Below are 22,441 nucleotides of genomic sequence, written 5' to 3' on the forward strand. Positions count from 1 at the left end.
TTTCTGAAAGATTGTGAATCTACCTTTAGTAAAGAATTTCCACTAGAATCCCCAATCACCTATGATATAGAGTCATATTTCTCTGCCAATTCTAACAAAAAGTCTATGTCCATGAATACAATTGGGACCACCAACTTGCCTAGGTCATATTGCCACACATTATATAGTGGGCTTCCTACATTTCCTTGTTCATACCACCTTCTAAAAATATTTAACCCTGATCTATGCATATCATGTGCATTCTAGACAACACTAGATTTTTCTCCCAAGCCCCCATCTTCTTCCATTTTTCAATGATAGACCTCCCTTCTTTTGTTCCTAGAAATTGGTTTATAAAGTCATCTTCTGAATGTCTCTTGCCATTATTAAATTTCCCAAAGTGTTTCTTAGGTAGCATCTTTTCACAATTGGGTGACTACAAGAGCTAGGGTCTTATAATGCTCACAAAAATTTGTAGGCTTCAAAAATTTGACAAAGCAAATGGCTTCACACCAAGAGATAATCCTACTATCCAATTTCTCATAAAATAACCACTTTAACTTTTAAGGACCAAGATGTTTACTTGCTTTCTTAACATGAAGATTTTTCTTGAAATATCCAATTAAAGATGAGCTTGACTTCACAATTATCACACAATGCATAAATGTGACAAGAAATGATGGAGGTGATAACCTTAAACCCCATAATGAAGCATTAAAACCATGAAGTGTGTGTTATTACTACATTCACAAATGAAAATGTCTTTCCTACATAGTAATCACAAGTTTGAATCTCTACCATCAATCGTCATCCATCCAGCATCCTATAGTCCACAACTCAATTGAGTTCCTTTGTCAGCAACTGAGCCCCTTTCTTCAACCAATGGGATGTGTGAATGACCATTATATGGACCCCTTTTATATTTCAATGATTGTTTGTACAAAAGGCCACATGGAATCATCTCGCATTTTTATGAGATGGATGTCAGTCCACACAAAAATGAGATGGTTGTTGATCTCCTTTGAGATATAATCAAAGAAATCAAGCCAATTAATTGTTTGATTAAACAGTTATTGTTGATTATGAGAACATGCATCATCCCATCCCTTTAGTAGCTTGAACTTTATCTTCTGTCACGACCAACCCTTGAGACACATGACGTCATCTTGCATTCTTGTAAAATAGAATGTCAAATTCATGAAAATGTGAAGGTCATCTGATCTTCATTCTTTAAGTTCATATTTCATAAGCGATGTCCTAGGATCATTTACAAGAAATGACATGGACAAATCACATTCAAGTCATGCTAACAACTCAATCCTTGCTGACCTCCTCCTTTGCCCAGTCCCATACCATGTGTCATGATCTGATGTTTTTTGTGAAAATATTTGTTAGGCTCATGAAAATGTGATAGTTGTTGATTCATTGGGTCCACATTTCTTCATCAAAACATCATGCATAGACATCCTGGCCCATGAGTGACACACATCTTCATCTCATATTTTCATGAAAACCTTGTCAGAACTAGCAAAAATAGGACCACCATTGATCCTCATTTGTAAGGCCCCATCCTTTCTTATTTCAACACAAAGCCCACTAACACATTTCCATGCTAGATCCATATGGACCAATTAGAAGAAGGGCCTACTGTAGTATTCTCACTCGTGTCCCTATTCACATGGAGAAATCTCACATTTTTGCCAAACATCTTGTCAAAGATGAGAAAACACAATGGTTGTTGGATTTCTCCTTTTATTTCTTATCAAGTTGGAATGTTGTGGGCCATCCTCTGATAGATGCCAATATCTCACATTTTTTTAAGATAGATGTCAATCCTCATGAAAATTTGATCACCGTCAATTTTTATCCAGTTATAAAATATCGTTGGGAAAACTTGTGCCGGCTTATGCCACGCATTTGAATCTTATATTTTCATGAAAGCTTTGTTAGAATTTAAAAAACATGTTAACTCTTGATCTTGAGGTCCACCATGATGTATAACCAAAATGTTTTATGGAATATAAGTCAAGGTTTAGACTTAGGAAAACATTAGGACCACAAGGAAGGAAACAATAAAAGTTGTGGTCGCTAGGAAATAAAAGGGGCCCCTATGCACGATGATCAACCCTTCATTAAGTGGTAAATAAATAAACTTGGGATAAAAATGATGGGGTATAGACATTCAAATTATAACATTAAGAGAAATTAAAAAAATGCCCCTTCTTCACGATGCAATGACCCTCCCTTAAGTTACTTTAAAAGTAATTTAAAATTATAACATGATAAGGGTTTTTCCAAGGTTTCACCTAGGGTTTTTTATAGTTATGTAATTTTTGGATCCATGGAAATATGAAAACCCAACTTGATTGTAGAATATGAAGGATTTATGGCACAAATGCTATATTTTGCACCTTAATGGAAATAGGACTAACTGACTATAACATTTCTACTACTACCTTCAGTTTTCTTACATTCAAAGGCTCTATGTCCCTCTTCACTACATTTGAAACAGGTTCCATTAAATCCTCCTTTTCCATAACCACCTCAATAAGAACCAGCTCTTCCTTGGTTAAAACTACAATATTTCCACATGGTCTTGCCTTTCTCATCATTTTTCCACTCGATTTTTCCCTTATCTTGCATAGTATAGTCAGATCTAGTATTTTTTCCATAAGATCTACCTCTTCCTCTTTGAAATCTTCCACCTCTACCCCTTTTTTTGTGTTCATGCTTCTTTGTCAAGATCTCCTTAGATTTCAAGACATATTGATATGTTTCTTCCACACTATCTAGTTTCACAAAATTGATCTCATCATGAATTGTAGTTCTCAAACCATTCAAATATCTAGCCACTTTCTCTACCTTGTCATTAACATATCCATATCCAATGTCTAGTATGTAGAACTCCTTAGTATACTCTTTTACACTCATATCTTTTTACCTCAAAATTTGCATCTTCCTCAACAAATTGACTTAGCAATCAGTAGGAAGGAACTTTGTCAATTTATTCACCACATTCAACCATGTTTTGATCTTCTCTTTTTCATTTTTGTGTCTATTAGTTTGCAAATGTTCCCACCAAAGTGAAGCATGCCCCTTCAACTTGGTGACTACTATTTTTCACTTTATTGTTATCAATGGTGCCTTCAAACTCAAAGAATTTCTCCACCTCTAAGATCCAATCCAAAAAAGTGTTGGTATCCAACCTTCCATCATATCTAGTAACTTCAACACTAAAGCTTCAAATAGGACCTAGATAAAACTCTTAACAATCTTTACTCATTAGGTTCTACCTTAGGTTCAGGGTTAGGGTTTGGTGCTCCAGGTGCTCCTTCATCATCACTAACATTGTCAAGATGTACTCCTCTCCTTTGGGTTGTTTCTACAACATCTAATCTAGTTACAATTTGTCTCAACATGTCCATAATGATATTATCAACATTTCCTCTATGAGGAACCATTTTGACAATGGGTTCCTGCAAGATCGTAACCCTCTATAAGTTATAGGTCAAATTGTAGATCGGCCATCCCATAAAGAAATCCACTCAAGGTTCCCCACAATCTAATATCCATAAGCCTAAACTAGCCTCTAATACCACCTAACATAAGGAATATGAATACTAGGGCCAAAGGCACACCTAACAATCAACCGACGTTGTAGAGTTAACACAACAAATGCAAAATCAGTCAAAGATAAAACCATAAAGGAGAGAGAACTAGCAATATTTCATTAATTCATCAAAGTTTCATCATACATGCCCAACTATGAGGCCTTCCATGTTTCAGTTAATACAATGATTCAAATACATAGGAAAATAACCTCCAGCATGCGAGATCTATGATCTCCTTTTTAGATTCTACCCCCAGCTCTCGTTCCTACTGAACTCCTAAACCTAGACCAAGATCCTATATTTATACTTTCCAAAACATTAGCTCATTATATGGAGAATACTAACCAAATAACCATCTATGCACATCCCAATGATTGAACCACTAAATTAAATTATGACCATAAATTAAATACACAAGTCGACTCTCAAATAAGAACCAAAAAGACAACTTGGTGAAAGAAGAAATATCACCAAACAACAACAATAAAATAGTCATTGAGGCACTCGGTAAACACACAAAAAAAATCCACTCGAAAATAAGAACCCAAGCCACTTGGTGAACAAACACAAAAACACCTTCACCGAGCCAATCAACAACAAAGTCACTAAGTAGGTTTATTGATGGGAACACGACCCAAGCACCGAATGGACACAACAGGAAAGGGAAAATTCTATTAACTGTAAAAATATGCTAGTACACTTAGTACAGAGAAACAGACTCCAAAACATGCCCTATGGGCTTACAATAGCATAAATCTGGAGATAAATTCTTCTCCTAGTACCTTCTCTCAAACTCCACTCTGAACTGCCTTTTACAATGCCAGAAATGTTCTTAAATAGACCCCGAAGGGTTAAGGATTAGGAATACATTCTAGAAAGTGCTAGTTGGCATCCATCGACCAAATAGAAGGCTCCAAAAGCCACATTAGAAGTCGGTGCAAAACTAGAAGAATCCAGAAATGGTAACCGAACTTTCGGGAGGCATAACTTTTGAACCGTAGCTCCGATTGACAAACTGTTTAACTTTTTGAAAAGATCTCGAAGCTCTCCTCCCATTTTTTGGCCCTGTTTGAGGTCATTTAATGCCCCTAACCTAACTTTGAAGCATTCTTAGGAAGTCTCCAGAAATCAAAAAATTGCAATAACTTTCAAACCGTGGGGCCTTTTGACCTGATTCTTTTTTTGGAATGCTCTAAATTACAATTATATTCATCCAACTAATTTACACCCTCTAATTTACCAAAATTATGGCTCAATTACATACTCCTATTTTTTTGGCATTTACACGTATCCCAAGGTGTTTAAAAACTCTAACCCAGAACACTAATAGTGGAATTGTGAGAGTTGGAACCTTTATTTGACCCAAATGGGTACCCAGAAATGAAAACACATGAAACAGAAACTAAGTCTAAGTACATTTTTTTGGGTGACACAGGATTGCCCTTATACCTCTAGATGCTCCTGCATCAGACACCCAGGGTAGATTGAAAAGTGACCCTGTCACTTTATGAATGGTAGAGGAAATCCCAAATGGGAAACCTCAGCTGTTGATATCCAAGTTGAGTCCTCTATCGGTTGTCCTTTCCACTTGACCAGATACTCTTCACACTGCCTATTTCTAGTACTCCTACCCACACGACTATCCAAAATCTCCTCTATCTCCTCCTTCTTAGAAGTAGGAATTGGACATGGCTCTAACATCAACTCCTCATCTGCACCATCATCATGATACTCTGTTAAGTCTGCAATGTTGAAAATAGGAGAAATGTGAATTCCATCTGGCAACTCCACTTCATATGCATTTCCTAAGTCATGTTTCTTCAGAATTTTGCAAGGGCCAAATTTCTTCATTTTCAGCTTGTTGTAAGTACCAGCTGGAAATCTTTCTTTTCGTAAGTGTATCATGACTAGATCCCCTACTTGGAATTCCTTATGTGTTCTCCTTTGATCAGCCCTAGCTTTATACTCTTGATTAATCTTGGTAATGTGTGCCTGAACCTCCCCATGTAGATGCTTGATATGTTCAGCAAATTCTTCAGCTTCAGCACTTGTCCTCTCCCCTTGCTCTATCTTCCTCAATTCTGGTGCAGTCCTTGGGCTACTTCCATATACAATTTGGAATGGTGATCTACCAGTACTCCTTTTTATAGAGTTATTGTAAGCAAACTCTGCTTGTGGTAGAATCAAATCCCACCCCTTGGGCTTATCCCCAACTAAACATCTCAGCAAATTGCCCAGACTTCTATTTGGCCATCAATCTGCGAGTGATGTGTGGAACTAAATTTCAAGTCTCTTCTCAACTTTTTCCACAATGTTCTCCAAAAATATCCCACAAATTTAGTATCTCTATCAGAAACTATACTCCGTGGGAAACCATGTAGTCTTAGCACCTCTCTGAAAAATAAGTCTACAATATGGACAGCATCATGAGTTTTATGGCATGGAATGAAATGTGCTATTTTGGAGAACCTATCAACTACCACAAATATTGAGTCATTACCCCTTTGTGTCCTCAGCAATCCAAGAACAAAATCCATACTTATGTCCTCCCATGGCTTTGATGGAACGGGCAATGGCTGATATAGTCCAGTATTGTGACTAAATCCCTTGGCCACCTAACAAATCTAGCAATTCTGTACAAACTTCTTCACATCCTGTGACATTTGAGGCCAAAAATAATGTTCTTTGAGAATGGCAATGGTCTTAGCTTGACCAAAATGTCCTGCCATCCCTCCACTGTGTTTCTCCTTAATCATATTTTCCCTCATGGAACTCATTGGAATGCATAATTGACTACCCTTGAATAACATACCATCCTAAATTAGATAGTCTAACTACTTAGTTCTATCTACAGCAACAGGGTCTTTACAAGCTTTCCATGCTTCAAAAAAATTAGGATCCTCATGGTACAGATTCTTGAGTTCAGCAAACTCAACTACTTCAACCTGCATTACTGTAAGCAAAAATTGTCTCCTACTTAGTGCATCTGCAACCCTGTTAGATTTTCCACTTTTATGCTTCAACATAAATGTATAGCTCTGCAAGAACTCTACCAACTTCATATGCCTCTGATTCAATTTACCTTGGCTATTTAGGTACTATAATGCCTGATGATCAATATACAAAACAAATTCCTTTGGCAATAAATAATGCCTCCATTTCTTTAAGGCATGAACTATTGTATAGAACTCTTGATCATAAACAAAATACTTCTTTTTTGCATCATTCAATTTTTCACTAAAATATGCAATAGGCTTACCTTCTTGGCTTAATACAGCCCCAATAGTGCTACCACTAGCATCACAATCCACCTGGAACACCTTTCTAAAATTTGGAAGTGCCAACACAGGTTGTTATGTCACCTTCTTCTTCAGCATTTCAAAACTTCTCGCAGTTGCCACAGTCCATTTGAACTCTTTTCTATCCCCTCTTATTGTGTCAGTCAAAGGTGCACATATGCCACTGAAATTCTTAATGAACTTCCTGTAAAAACTAACCAAACCATGAAATGATCTTACCTTAGTAGCAGACCTTGGAGTAGGCCATTTCAAGATGGCTTTTACCTTCTCTGGATCCATTTTGAGACCTTTAGGTGATATAACAAACCCCAAGTAGACTAACTCCCTTTTTGCAAAGATACACTTCTTCAAATTAATTAACAATTTCTATTCCCTTAACCTTTCAAGGACACTACGAATATGTAATAAATGTTCTTCCAAAGTCTTGCTGAAAATTAAAATATCATCCAAATAGACAATAACAAATTTTCTCAAGAACTTCTTAAGTACCTCATTCATAAGCCGCATGAAGGTGCTTGGGGCGTTCGTCAATCCAAAGGGCATGACTAACCACTCATAAAGACCCTCCTTGGTCTTGAAGGTTGTTTTCCACTCATCTCCTTCTTGAATCTGTATCTGGTGATAGCCACTTTTGAGATCTATCTTTGTGAAGTACTGAGCTCCACTTAAACAATCCATAAGATCATCCATTCTTGGCAAAGGAAATCGATACTTGATGGTTATCCTGTTTATAGCTCGAGAGTCTATACACATCCTCCACTCTCCATCCTTCTTTGGTGCTAGTACTGCAGGTACTGCACATGGACTTAGGCTCTCTCGAATCAAACCCTTCCTTAATAGCTCCTGAACCTGTCTATTTAGCTCCTCAATTTCAATAGGAGTCATCCTGTGAGCAGCCTTGTTAGGTAAACTAGCTCTTGGGATTAAATCTATCTAATGACTGATTTGCCTTACTGGTGGTAATCCTTCTGGAACATTATCAGATATGATATCTCCAAACTCACCTAGTAAATTTGAAACTTCAAGTGGTATTTTACTACTACCTTCTTTATCTTTCCTAGGGATCAAAGCATAGCACATACGCTGATGTTTCATGCCATCTAAAAACTTCCTTCCATCAACAAGACAAATCCTAGCACTGCTACATACCTTTTCAACTTCCTTTTTCATGGGCTTCAGTTTGTGGTGGACTCCATCCTTTGTTAGAGAGTATGTGTTTGCATGACCATCATGTACTGCATGCCTATCAAACTGCCACGGTCTACCCAATAATAGATGGCAAACATCCATTGGAATAACATCACAGAGAACTTCATCATGATAACTCCCAATTTTGAATTGCACTAAACATTGTTCACTTACCAGGACCTTATGATCATCTTTCACCCAAGCAATCTGATAGGGTTGGGGGTGTTTCTCCCTCTTGAGCTTCAGCTTAGAGAGCATCTCCTCTGATACCAAGTTATCAGTGCTACCACCATCAATGATCACATCACAACATTTATCCTCACACTTGCACCTGGTACGAAATAAACTCCTCCTTTGTCCTGGTTCAATCTCACCACTTAGTAGGACCCTTTCATTTACTAAAGTCTCTCCTCTTTTTGCATCCTTTGAATGTGATGATTGTGCATCCTCATCCACATTAGTAACCCTAGCTTGACCTTTAGCTCTCCTATCTATCCTTCCTTGTCATTGAGGGCATTCAAAGGCACGATGACCTTCTCCATTGCAATGGAAATAGGTACCATGGAAGCCTCCTCTTCCTTGTCCCCATCCTCTACCTCTTCCTCTCTGATTTCCAAAGTCTTGTTCATGGGAGCGGTTGAAACCCTCATTCCTCTAGTTCCTGCTAGTACCCACATCTTCATTTTTCTTTTGGGTTTCACTTTGGCCTCCAAATGACCTACCACTACCCCTTCCTCCTTGACTGCACACTCTTTGTCTCCCTTCAAACCTCTTATTTAGCTTCTCTTCAACTTGTAGGGCAAACTGGTATGCCTCTTCAACGCTGGTCATTCTTACCAGACTTAATTCCTCCTGGATGCTAGGTCGCAACCCACTGATATAACAAGCAACCTTCTCCTTATTTGCTTCTACATGCCCCGCTCTAATCAGAAGTTGATAAAACTCCTGTGTATATTCTTGGACTAATTTTTCTGCTTGCTTTAACCCATGCATCTTCTTAAACAAATCAAGCTCGTAGTCAACAAGAATGAACTGCTTCTTCAATTTGTCCACCATACGATCCCACCTTGTGATCTTATCATTTCCTCTTCTATTTTGTTCCAATTGAACCTCTTTCCACAAAATTTTGGCATGGCCTTTAAGTTTGGCCTTTGAAAAATTAACCCCATCTAGATCCCTGATATCCTCATACTCAAAGTACTCTTCCAGTTCATTGATCCAATCGATCAACTCATCTGGTTTCAAATTTCCTGAAAATACACCCACATCAATTGTAGGTCTTTTCCCAAACTTAGTAATGGCCCTAAAAATCCTTTCCTCTACCTGATTCAGAACTTCCCCATCAAATTCCCCTTCTGGTCCAATTTCTTCTTCTTCATTGTCATCCTCACTTTTGTCGCCTGCAACAACATTTGTTCCCCTAGGGAGCTCCTCCTACAACGCTTGTACCTGCCTTTGGAGGGCTCTAACCTCCTCAAGATTAATACCTCTGGCCCTTCCACTACGCTCTCTTTGTAGAGGAATCTTCTTAACTCAAACCCACAACCACACAGTCCTGGTGCAAACTACCTCACAGTCGGTGCTCTGTCTACACACTCAGAAAAATTGGCTCTGATACCACTTGATGGGGACACGACCCAAGCACAGATTGGAAACAATAGGAAAGGGAAAATTTTATTAACTATAATAATATGTTAGTACACTTAGTACAAAGAAACAGACTCCAAAAAATGCCCTATGGGCTTACAATAGCATAAATCTGGAGATAAATTCTTCTCCCAGTACCTTCTCTCAAACTCCACTCTGAACTGCCTTTTACAATGCCAAAAATGTTCTTAAATAGACCCCGAAGGGTTAAGGATTAGGAATACATTCTAGAAAGTGCTAGTTGGCATCCATCGACCAAATACAAGGCTCCAGAAGCCGCGTTAGAAGTCGGTGCAAAACTAGAAGAATCCAGAAACGGTAACCGAACTTTCGGGAGGCATAACTTTTGAATCGTAGCTTCGATTGACATACCATTTACATTTTTAGTAAGCTCTCGAAGCGCTCTATAGCCCTATGGAGGAGCTTTGCTCGTCCCCCATTTTTTGGCCCTATTTGAGGTCATCTAATGCCCCTAACCTAACTTTGAAGCATTCTTAGGAGGTCTTTAGAAACTGAAAAACTGCGATAACTTTCAAATCATGGGACCTTTTGACTTGATTATTTTTTTGGAATGCTCTAAATTACAATTACATTCATCCAACCAATTTACACCCTCTACTTTACCAAAATTATGGCTCAATTACATACTCCTATTTTTTGACATTCACACGTATCCCAAGGTGTTTAAAAACTCTAACCCAAAACACTGATAGTGGAACTGTGAGAGTTGGAAGCTTTATTTGACCCAAATGGGTACCCAAAAATGAAAACACATGAAATAGAAACTAAGTCTAAGTACATTTTTTTGGGTGACACAAGATTGCTCTTATACCTCTGGATGCTCCTGCATCATTTATAATGATAACTGAGTACATTTCTATCGAGAGGGATAACAATGCAACCCAAGATGCTCCTACATCAAAATATAACTCTTCATGATACATGGTATATATAGCAGATGGTGACCTATATTCAAACATCTACAGAACTAGTTTGATTACCTGATCAAAATTATCCTTAAGATTGGCAATCTCCACATCCTTATTTTGGACAATTCTTTTCAATTTTTGAATCTCCATTTCATACATAGTTTGTTGGTCAACTATTTATGTTTAACTCTTTATACCTATAGTAAAGGTGGTGATTTGAAGAGGTGGCCTAATGGTGTCCTCTTTTTCTTCCTCTTCCTGACTTGACTTATTCCTCAGCTGAGAACCTTGATCCTAAGCATTGGCATGTTGTTCCCTATAATTTTCTTTGTGATTTTCTCTTTTTTTCTTAGTTTCCTTATCATCGGGAATATTAGTTAAGTCTTCATCATCTACTAGCACATTATCTTGTGATGGCTCTTGGGATGAATGCTCAACAAAACTATTAGGTTGAACTTTTGGTGGCACATGAGACACTTTATGCTTTAATCCATTTGAAATGTCATTTATTTTATTTGTACTATCTTGAGTACCTAATTTTGTCATTTGTTCACCTATACCTTTATCTTCTTCTATTATCCAAACTGCACCCTCTTGAAGAGGTTCTTCCATTATATGATATGTCACACCTTCCTGCATCTTTTCTACAAGTGAATCTTGTGTCATTCCCTCTATCCTTTCAGGGACATCTACCATTATAATTACATCAGGTAATTGTTCATCAAACATCACCTTTTCTTTACTACCTTCCTCCTCAACTTGCACTTCATTGAATCACCTCTATCATATTCTTGAGGTTGTTCTCTTAATTCACCCTCAAGACGAGTTGTAGCTTCTTCTAAATCACCAAGCCTTGGTCCATAATTTATCTCCTTGTTCCCCCTACTTCTTTATGAATTGTCTTATCAAAATGTGTTATGGGTTGTGTAGAGAATCTCTGGAATGAGGTACCATATTCTAGGTTGACAGTGGTCTATATAGATGGGAATTGGTGGTAGATTCTACTACTTCTCCTTTGAGGAGAGGATATTGGTTTAGACTTCTTGGATGTAGTGGCTATAGGAGAAGAATTATTATTAGGTCACTTTTAGTACCCTTTTTAGTAGTGGTTTGAGGAGTTGACTCATGTGGGGGTTCCTAGTACATTTTTCCTTTACCCTTATAAATAGAAGGTCCATCTTTTGATGGTGGATCTTCAGACTTTGATTTGGACATTCTTTCATATAGGGGTACCTCATCTAAGGAATCTAATGAACTAGAGGTAGAAGAATCACTTGTAGAGGACTTAGGAATTTGAAAACCCCTATGCTTATGGGTAAGAGGTTGACCTTAAGGATCGATATCCTGGGGTGTAGGGTCATACCTTTGGTATTCTACACATTTTTTCCAAGTCATTTGAGAGACATCCCTGTAATTTGGAAATGTGAGACACAAAATTTAACCTTCCCTTTGTACACTCCTTGGATCTATTTAAAAGCATATTATAAAAAAAATCAAGGATGTTTACTAGTCTCCCATACCTCAAATGCAATAACAAATTGAAATGATGAGAATGTTGGACCAAGGATCTACCTTTACAAGTGAGATACTTTATAATGTAGTTTGCTTAAGGCATCCATTATGGAGGAAGACTCAATATATTAGTTCCCTATTTATCAATATCTACAAGAAGTTCTCTAGGCTTAGTAAGCTCAGTATGTGCACTTATTGCATATTTTTTCTTAGGAAATAACTCCCCTTCCTGTGACAAACTAGAAGCCTCTATAATGTGATCAATAGATGCATTCACTATCAACCCTTATATCCTTGATTTGTCATTGTGAAATGTTTGTATAAACTCTTTTGCAATATCTTCATCAATGGTGAACAACTTTAAAAAGTAGTCAAGCCACCCATACCACCAAAATTTTAGCAAATTTTGAGTATCTTTCACAAACATGCAATAATATATAGACTTGTTTCTGATAGGTGAGTCACCCATCCTCAAAATTTCCAAATTCTTACAGTAATTCTACTAAAAACCCTTTTCCACCATCTTTTTTTTTTACACAAGTCACCCTTCTTGATTAAGTCCCTTCTTCAAAATTAACCAACACAACAACAACACCTACAAACTCTTGTAAATTCTAGGCTACCCCTACCCTCAATTAAAATTGGTGAACTACATTCAACTAAAAACTAGAGATGAACAAGTCTTTTGTTGAGCACACATGCAAGAATGCAATGGTGTTGGTGTATTTCCATAATAGGAAGGGCATTTAAAGGGTGTTAAAATCATAATTATGGGGAAATTTTGATAAGATGGGATTTTTAATTTGAGATCTTCAAATGTGATGGGAAATTTTAAGGAGGACATTGCATTTAATCATGAAAATGATTTCTAGTGTCTAAAAGGATGAAATAGAGAAGTATTGATAAGTACAAGTACATACATAATTATGAAAAAGACTGCATTAAATATGGGAGTACTTACTAAACACTAAATGTGAAAATTAAAACATAATATATGAAAATAATAAATCATGATGAATTAAATGTGAGTGTATGTGCTATTGTGATCATTGATGTAACCCTCTTCCTCGATTTTTCATTCATTGCAAAGAGTGAGTTTAAAAGAAAGGTGGGTAAAGATGAGGTGGAAATGGATGGCATGGAAGAGTCAGAAATGTCATGAATGATTATAGAGTGTGAGGTGGAGTGAAAAGAAAGAAGATTTAAAAGGTAACCCTTTTATTATGACCAATCTTACATACCTTTATCCAAGCCTAGAGAGCTAAGTTTTCAATTCCTTTGGCTATAGAAGTTGCCATATCCTACAATCCTTGAAAGTGTTTTATAAATTCCTCCCTATCAATGGGATTTGATAAGGCTTTAATTTGTTTCCATTAACCAACAACTTAAACTTGACATCATCAATTGTGCAAAGTTACACAATACTATTTTCAAACACCTCAACTATCTCAGAGTGACCTAGCTATCTTTTATGTAATTTCCCCTAGGTATCTTTATACCTTGAATCATACAAGAGAGCCCAATCACCAATTTTTAAAAAAATCTCATGAATATTCTTATCATTCCATTTCACTCTTTGATTCTAAATTGTCTTAGTGTGTTAGAGGGATGCCTTTCTTAGCTCATCTAATGCATTGATTTGTATGATGTTGGCTCCTGATTTAATAGTGTTTAAATAATTGGGTAGCTAAAATGAAATACATCTAAGGGAAGCTAACTCCTATGATGGATGAACTCTAAATAGAACCTAGGCCAACTATAAGGCTATACTCCCCCTTCTCTTTAGGCTCTACAAAACCTAGGTGGGTAGACCTTAGATTCATCCATATCACCAGTGCTAAAATACATATCTTAATCTGAACAAAGCATATATGCCCCTTAAAATTTCTTTACTCATGCAATAAGATAGATGTGGAGTAGAAAATTAAGCAAACTACAAACTCACAAGCTAATTGGGGGTCATCCATTTAGCTCTACAACATTAAAGGGAAAATGATTTTGATAATTGAAAGCTTTCAGCATAACCTAGATATGAAACAATATAAAATATGCAATCTCCCAACTAAGATTAGTGCCCTATCCACTAGGTATTTTTCAAATAAAAGCTTACATCATTATCCTTATTTTCTATCCATTTACTTGGTAAATCAAACTTCGGCTTTCAGAATGAATCCTCTACCCACCAGAACCCTTCCATGAGATCTGAAAACTTGTCAAAGTATATTAAGAATTTACTTGACTCCTTGAATCAACAATAAAAAATACAATAGCATACAAATTCAAAACAATTTGCAATTGAGATCTGGGTACCTTGTCCACAAATCATAGAAAATTGCACAACTCAGAGATAGGAGATAAGATTCACCATAAAACTATAGTTTGATAATTGTTGCTTTATATTCATTTTTTTGAAGTAAATACATCAAGATGTACATAATAACTCAAGATAATACACAATAGACTAGATCTAAAACTATATCTTCCTTATTTTCTCTAAGAAATATACAATATGTTGTGCCTACATAAGAAAATGTTGAAAATGGTGGAAACATAGCAATGAGACTTGCTTAATCATCAGGAACCAACCCTAGAGAATGAGAAAGAAAGAGAACATGTAGAAGAATGAAACTGGGTTGTATTTGATATGATCATTCCATGTATCTTCATCATTTGTTCAAGCAAAGTCTCTCTCTTCTATCCTCAACTAAAAATCCAATCTAATCTTCATCATTGTTGCAACAAACTGGAAAAATATCTCTTCAAATGATGAAAACCCCTCTCTAGGAGGAAAGATCAGATCTGTTGCTAAAAGTCTCACCAAATGTTGGAGAAATAAAATGATGGTACTGGGACTTTCCTCTCCAAATTTTGCCCATACCTAGACGGCAGATTTGAAAGAAAATATCTCTAACTGCGATGATTGAGCAACAAATAACCAAGAGAATATAGTTGGAGGAAAAACCATTGTTGACAAATCCTTGAATAACTTTTTTACCATTCATTCTTGTATGCATTTGGACTACAAAATTGGATAGTTCGCTTTGAGACCTTTCCAGCGGTATATGATATGCCTATATTTGATGAAGATTCAGACCGAAAACTCTCCTCTAAAAACCAAGCATGGAAGAAGGAATGTACAGACCCTTTGCTCATGAAAATTTTATCTTATTATAAAGTTGAAACCTTTATTATAGATAGGCTTTGATTTCAAATGTGGGGCCCACATTAAATTTTTAAGTCCTTTTATAAATTCATATTTGGAATGAGTGCTCAATCCTGCTAATAATCCTCAAATTTTAATTTTAATGTGGAAGACTTTCCCTCCCATTTTTGCAATTAGTCAAACTAGGTCAACTCCAAGGTGACAAGTGTTACCATTTGAATCACCTGTCAGATCCTTATTAGTGCCCTATCAGCATCCTTCGGGCATCTTGTCATGTCATTGCCATGTGGCAATCACTAATTGATCCTTGAATCCATGTCAACAACACATCATTCTTAGTCCACTTGGGCAACCTCCTGCCATGTGTCGCAATCTTGCTTCTTCGCGATGATATCATGGTATCCTTGTGAGATTGTGAGATCTCACCATGTGTCATCTACTAATGTTATCCTCTCTGCCTTGGATGCCATGTGCCATCTCCTTGCTCGCCTACATTTCTACCTAGACTGCCAACTAAGCACCACATCGTCAAGCCTCCTACAGGGCACCCTGAGCTTGCCATGCCACATGGTGACTCCTTACTTTTTCATTATCTGACAACTTGTCTTGGCAAAGAAGAATTGTTGCAACACATGTTCACCTTGTCAACTCACTAGTATTAGGTCCTGCCACCTCGTGTCACCATTGTGCTTCATCGAATGTCTAACACCTTCACTTCATGAGAATGCACTGGTGTACCACCTATCATGCTCATCCAACTTAGTTGCCTTAGAATCTGTGTCACATGGAGAGTTTTGATTTGTCCATCTGATTCCATGTTGTGTCCAAGTCACCTATACTTGGGTTCAAAAAAAATTCCATGTCCACCAAACTACCCCTCGAGCCCATGCAAAAGGTTTCCTTCTTTATCATAAGTGGTTGCTTAAACAGTAATAATGTATGTGTTTGTCAATAAAAAGACAAATATGTTCAATGACCCCACCAATGTGGGATATATGCAATGTACGCATCCTCCATTAAATAACTACAAACAGTGATTTCAATCCATCACACTTCTTTTATATCATAGTAATGTGCAATTTCCATCCCAAATCTTAGAAGTGGCCAAGCTAGCTTTTGTCAAATCTGTGTAGGCTACCCTAAAAACATAGTAGAGGGTTGTTGAAAGAAATCCATTTTATTCTTATCTTCATGAGAATCATATTGGTTTCACCACCCCTTTAAAATTGGGAATTAATATTCACTTGTTTACTTTGTACTTCGGTCACAATTTGCACAGTGAGCTTGGTTATGGAGGCTCATAACATGTTATCATCTAAGAAAGGTTTTATACTACATTTTAGAAGAATGATAATTGCTAGAGCTGACCTTAACATACCCCAACACTGGAACCCTATAATCACCTTTAATCCCCTTGTAAGATAGTGTTGTATTTCTACTTAACCATATATCTTATTATGCAAGAATCTAACTGAGTGTCAATGCAAAAGTCGGCATGTATTAATTTGTTTTCTTGTCTTTAATAGATTTTAGGGTAAAAACAAGAAGAGAGGATCTCATCACACATCCCTCTCCAAATCAACATACATCTAATACAAAATGGCAGCATCAGATATTTTGAAAATGATATTCACTCCTCATTTTCCCTTGCCCTCATCTTATTCAGCATCAATCTTTCTCAAAAAAGTGGTATCATTTGACCTAGGTCGATATGAGTTGGCATGGCTCCCAATAGCACATACTTGGCATGAATATTTCTTCTATTCATGTTTCCATTCATTTAACTCAACATGAAACTTGTGTCCTCCTTCCTCCAAGGCTATCGATGCCAAATCAAACATCTTACCATAAAAATGTCCCAATTAATTCTGGCAAGCAGATTCATCTGTTTTATCTTCGATCTATGGGCATCTTGCTAAAATAATGCCTTCATCTACCTATGCTCTAACCACTAAACACCTCTGTAAAGAAATTAAAACAACTTCTCCCCAAATGTAAACAATGAATTTTCACATCCAAAAGTTTCCTCTCGTCAAAAATTTTATGTGGACCTTTTTGCTAAGTAGGAATTGGATATTCATTATTAACTCATTGCAACTTAGCTCATGTTGTGAGTTATGAAAATTTGTTGTCATTGAATGGTAACCCTTGTTTAGTTAAAGGAACTAATAATATTTTAACTGATATCAAGAACATATCTTATTGAATTGAAAATCCCCAATCATGATGCAAACATCTGACCCTTAATGTTCATCTATGAACCTGAGTAGTGATAGGATCATAAAAGTAATTCCTTATCCTTAAAAAAAATTCTTTGCAACCATATCATGTAGTTGAGAACACTTAATGAAATGGGTGTATTCTTTTTGGTGTGGCTTACATAATCAAAAGATCCAAGTAATAGTATTATCTTCTCTATTTGAAAAAATAGAATATAATGCACCAAGTCGGGTCACAAATTGGCTTGGATAAAAAATATTTCAAATTAAAACACCTGAGCCCTCCATAAAAATCCAACTGATCTCATTATATTCAATGAAATCAAAATTGACCACTGATTCACTATTTAAAACTAATTTTTCCACTTCTTTGATAATTGTTCATTTTGTGCTGACAGGCCCTAAAGTTAGCCTTAAAAACCAAATAAACCACCTCACTAGTCCATAGCATTTGGCATAATTTTTCTCTAGTTTTCATAATCTCACCCTATCAAACCTTATCGCATGACGATTTTCCAATTGAAAGATATCAACTATCAAAGTTACCCACTTCAAACTGTCCTACAAGTGAACAGGTTAGAAACAAATAATTGTGTTCGGTCTTGACCTCAAAAATAAGTCAAACAATCACTTGGGAATTTGAAACTTGGGGCATTGGTATACTTTTATATAGAGATTATGAATCTATACTTTGGGCTTGTGATGAATAAAAGGCTTTATTGGCAAGCGTGCAACGTTGGCTTCCAAAATTTGCAAAACTAGGTATGTTGACACAATAGTGATTTTTGCATATGGAATGGCTTCAGGAAAGTGTGCAAATGGATTAGCATAAACTAAAAACTTGGCATATTTTGAGTATGTTTAGTATGGAACACAATGATATGACTCGTTTAGGCTCATCTATCACGGATTCAAAGTTATAGCATCTCAAACATGGCTACTAATCAATCTATTAAATTGATCTACATCAACATGTTAAAATTTGTAAATGAAATCACATTTGAAAACTAACAAAAGTTATAATCAGTCAAACAGGGCTAATGATAAATTGTCATAAAAGACAACTAGGAAACTTTAAGTTTTTGTAAATGGATTCATTTTGGAAAACTTGTCAAATGGATTCATTAGGACTTAAAATTTCAAACATAGGATATCATTTATGAATAAAATGTAATGGTTTGACCATTTCTTCAAAATACTCAACGGGTCACAAAGTATTCACTATCAAACAAGGCTTCCCAAATTTATGCAAAAGGTTCAACAACATGACATCAATAAACAACCAACTCTAGGGCGCTCAAAACCTTGTCAAATCATGTCAAAACAACTTGAAATCTAGAACATAGGCTCTTTGATATGCATACTAAATAAATCCAAAGTGATGATTCATGACACTTAATCGGGTTCAAGATATTCAAATGCAAAGTAGCCCTCATAACATTGTTTGATACTTCGGCAATTTTGTAGATTATGACAAGTGCTCAAAACAACACCTCACTAAATGATTTGAAGCTTCAAATTAGCAACCTGAGATGCATGAATATATTAAAATAAAAGAAATGAGAACCTGAAACACATGATAGACCTCAAAATAACATTTGGGCACATAGACACAAAAGCCATTTATAGGGGCTCACATTAGCACAATTATCAAATAGGCACTCAAAATCAATTTGCAATTTTGAGCCCCAACACATGATCTTCTCCCTTTGGGTTGTAGTCAAGCCTATATCTAACTTCAAAGTTGTCCATAGAGTTTTATGTTCAAATTCAATAGGCATGACAACTTTCTTTCCATGTACCAACTCAAATGGGGTGAATCCTTTTGTTGTTCTCCTAATTTTTCTATAAGCCCAAATAGCTTCAAGAAGTTTGTTAGCCCAATCCTTCTTATGAATATCCATGATTTTAGTAAGGATAGCTTCAATATCTCTATTTTTAATTTATACCTATCCATTTTCTCAAGGATGATATGGTGTAGACTTTTTGTGTCTCAAGTTGTATTTATTGACTAAGGATTTGATTAATGTGGAAGTGAATTGTACTCCCTAATCTGTTAGTATTTCCTGAGGAACTCCAAATATAGTAAATATTTCCTCATAGAGGAATTCTAATACTTTGTTAACCCTTGCATACTTCATAGGTCTAGCCTCTGCCCATTTAGTAACATAATCAGTACACACAAGTATGTGGGACATACCATTAGTTGGTAGGTCTATGGGATCTATAGAGTCCAAACAACATTTGTCAAAAGTCATGATGACAACTTGTGGAAACAAAGGCATCTCATCGGATCTTGTGAGCCTCCCCATCCTTTGGCATCTATCATAACTATTCGTATATTTTGATGCATCTTAATGTTATGATGGCCAATAATAGCCAATAATTTTATTTTATTATGTAATGTTGCACCTAGGAACATCTAGATGGACTCGCAACATGTATAGATTCCCATGGGATATACTTGATGAGTTGTATTGGAACATTGTGATAATATTTGATGTAATTATTTAATATTGGGGAAAAGAATTAAATTCCCAATATTAAATGTGGGGTCAATGGGTTAGGTAGCACATGGTTTAAGTAATAGCACTTGATGGTTTTGTGGGACTTGGTACTATATACGCAACCACAAGGGTGGTTATAGAGACAAGACAAAAGGGAAAAAGGAAAAAAGGAAAGTTGAGCAAGACAAGGCTTGACAAGTTAGCCAAGGGAGCATTTGTGAAGGTTGGAAGCATGGCATGGGATGTGTGGATTCATGCTTATTCACATGGATTACTTGGTTATGGCTATGGATGTGAAAGCTCCCATGGTTGTGTTCCAATAGTGTTTTTGTTGAATAATACATGGTGATGGATGCTTTTGGAGGTTGGGCTTTTCCCTCAATGAGGGTTTCCCAGGGTATATCTTGTGTCACATTTTTTGTGGGTATATTGTCTATTCTCTTGCATATGGATCTTAATTGCATATTTATTTCAGATCTATTATGGGTTATGTGGAAACGGTTATATTTTTTGCTTTCAAGTTTCCTTACAAGTGGAATTAGAGCTATGGTTCTAGTGTGGTAACCCTGGATTGAATCGATGGGAATGCATGAAAGAATAAAATAAAGGAAAATATATATGGGTTTCATAGGTTGTTTATTGTAGATATGAGGGTTTTGGGTTTGCTATTATGATGGGTTGTTATCAAATTTTGGCCATGTAAAATTGTGGATCAAAAGAATTTTTTGGATGTGTTATTTAAATGAGGGTTTTAGGGGGGAGCTTGATGAAATGACCTCCTTGACAAAAACAAACCTTGCCATTGGATCCGGGTTGGTTTTTCAATTAATTTTGATATATAAAATGCCCTACTTTGGACATGTTGAGAGAAAAATACAATGGGTTTTTAGTTTTAGTCCATGACGGTTGTCAAATTTAATCCTGTCAAAATTTTTGTCAAAAAAAAATCGCTGTGAAAATGGTAAAAAGATTGTCTTGGTAAAATGGCCATAACTTTCGCTCAAGATATCATATTTTAGATTTCTTATAGTTGTTGGAAAGCTATTTTAGACTGCTACAAATTGGTGTAGGCTTGATTCTATGATTTTGACAATTTTCAAGGTTTTAAGAGCCCAAAAGTTAGATTTTTTTTATTTTGAGCACAGATTTAGGCTTAACTTAGGCACACAAAGTCAATTTTGGACTTCAAGTAGTCAACAGAAATCTCCTGTAGAGCTCTACATATTAGTTTAGATTTGGTATAATTTTGACATGATTTATTTGTTTATATATTGATCTAAATAGTTAATGAAATATATCGACTATGGTAACATTGTGAGTTTATGACATTGTGTATTTTTTAGAGATTTGATGTCATTATATAATCATTTTATATTTCAGATTGGTCTCATGATGATATGGTTATCAGTATTTGGTTTGGATATGTGTGATGACTTGTTGGGTCTACAATTTGTGTAGTGTTGTAAGCGGTGTATACTTACAAGTTGCATTTATGGCTTGGACATGGGTTGTCTTTGCCCATTGATTTTTCATTATTGATACATATTCATATTTTTGGCTTGAATTTGGGTTGTCTAAGCCCTAAGTCACATGATTTACTAATTTTTCTTCACGTAAAAGGGATGAGATGTTGTTACCAGGCATAATCATGGTAGAAGATTATGGTTGACTATTTTATGTTGGCAAGTTGGATACTTTGAGAGTTAGTTGCTCAGTTCATGGAAGTGATCATGGTGCCATGGATTTTGGCATGACATAATTGGATATACAAATACATCCTTGATGTTCATCATTTTGGATTCCTAATTTGGTTATAGTGGTATATCTTCTTGGTTAAGGAACATGGTTATTTGATTTCTTTTGAGGAGCTCATGATGTGCACTTTGAGTTCTTTAATAATTTGATACCTTGGTTGATTCTCATGGTTAGAGGATGGTTTTTCATCATGATGTCATGGATAGCTTGGATACACGATTTAGTAGGAGCTTGTAATAATGATGAGGTGATAGTGCAAGATTAGTCGTTGGTCTAGTTTGTATCTTCTTGGTTTCACTTGTTACTAACACTTTGGTTGTGTGAGTGTAGACCTGGGGGATCTTCATGTAGGAGATAGTTTTATGATTCCATGGGTGACTTGGTACCATAGTTGAGTGGGAATTTTTGGGATTGATATATTTATTGAGTGTTTGCAGAGATTGGAGGTTTGTCTCATATCCTATTTCTACAGAAGTGTCCTTGACATTTACATGGTGCACTTGTTATCTTCATGGTATGTGAAGATAGTTGGATCTCAAGGAATCATAGGGTTCTTGGTTATCTTCATGGTGTGTGGAGATGTTTCTTCATGGTATGTGGAGATGGTTTTCTTCATGGTGTGTGGAGATGGT

The sequence above is a fragment of the Cupressus sempervirens genome, chromosome 10 (genome assembly GCF_028749045.1).
Source record: "Cupressus sempervirens isolate cs-2001-9-10 chromosome 10, ASM2874904v1, whole genome shotgun sequence".
NCBI classification, from domain to species: Eukaryota; Viridiplantae; Streptophyta; class Pinopsida; order Cupressales; family Cupressaceae; genus Cupressus; species Cupressus sempervirens.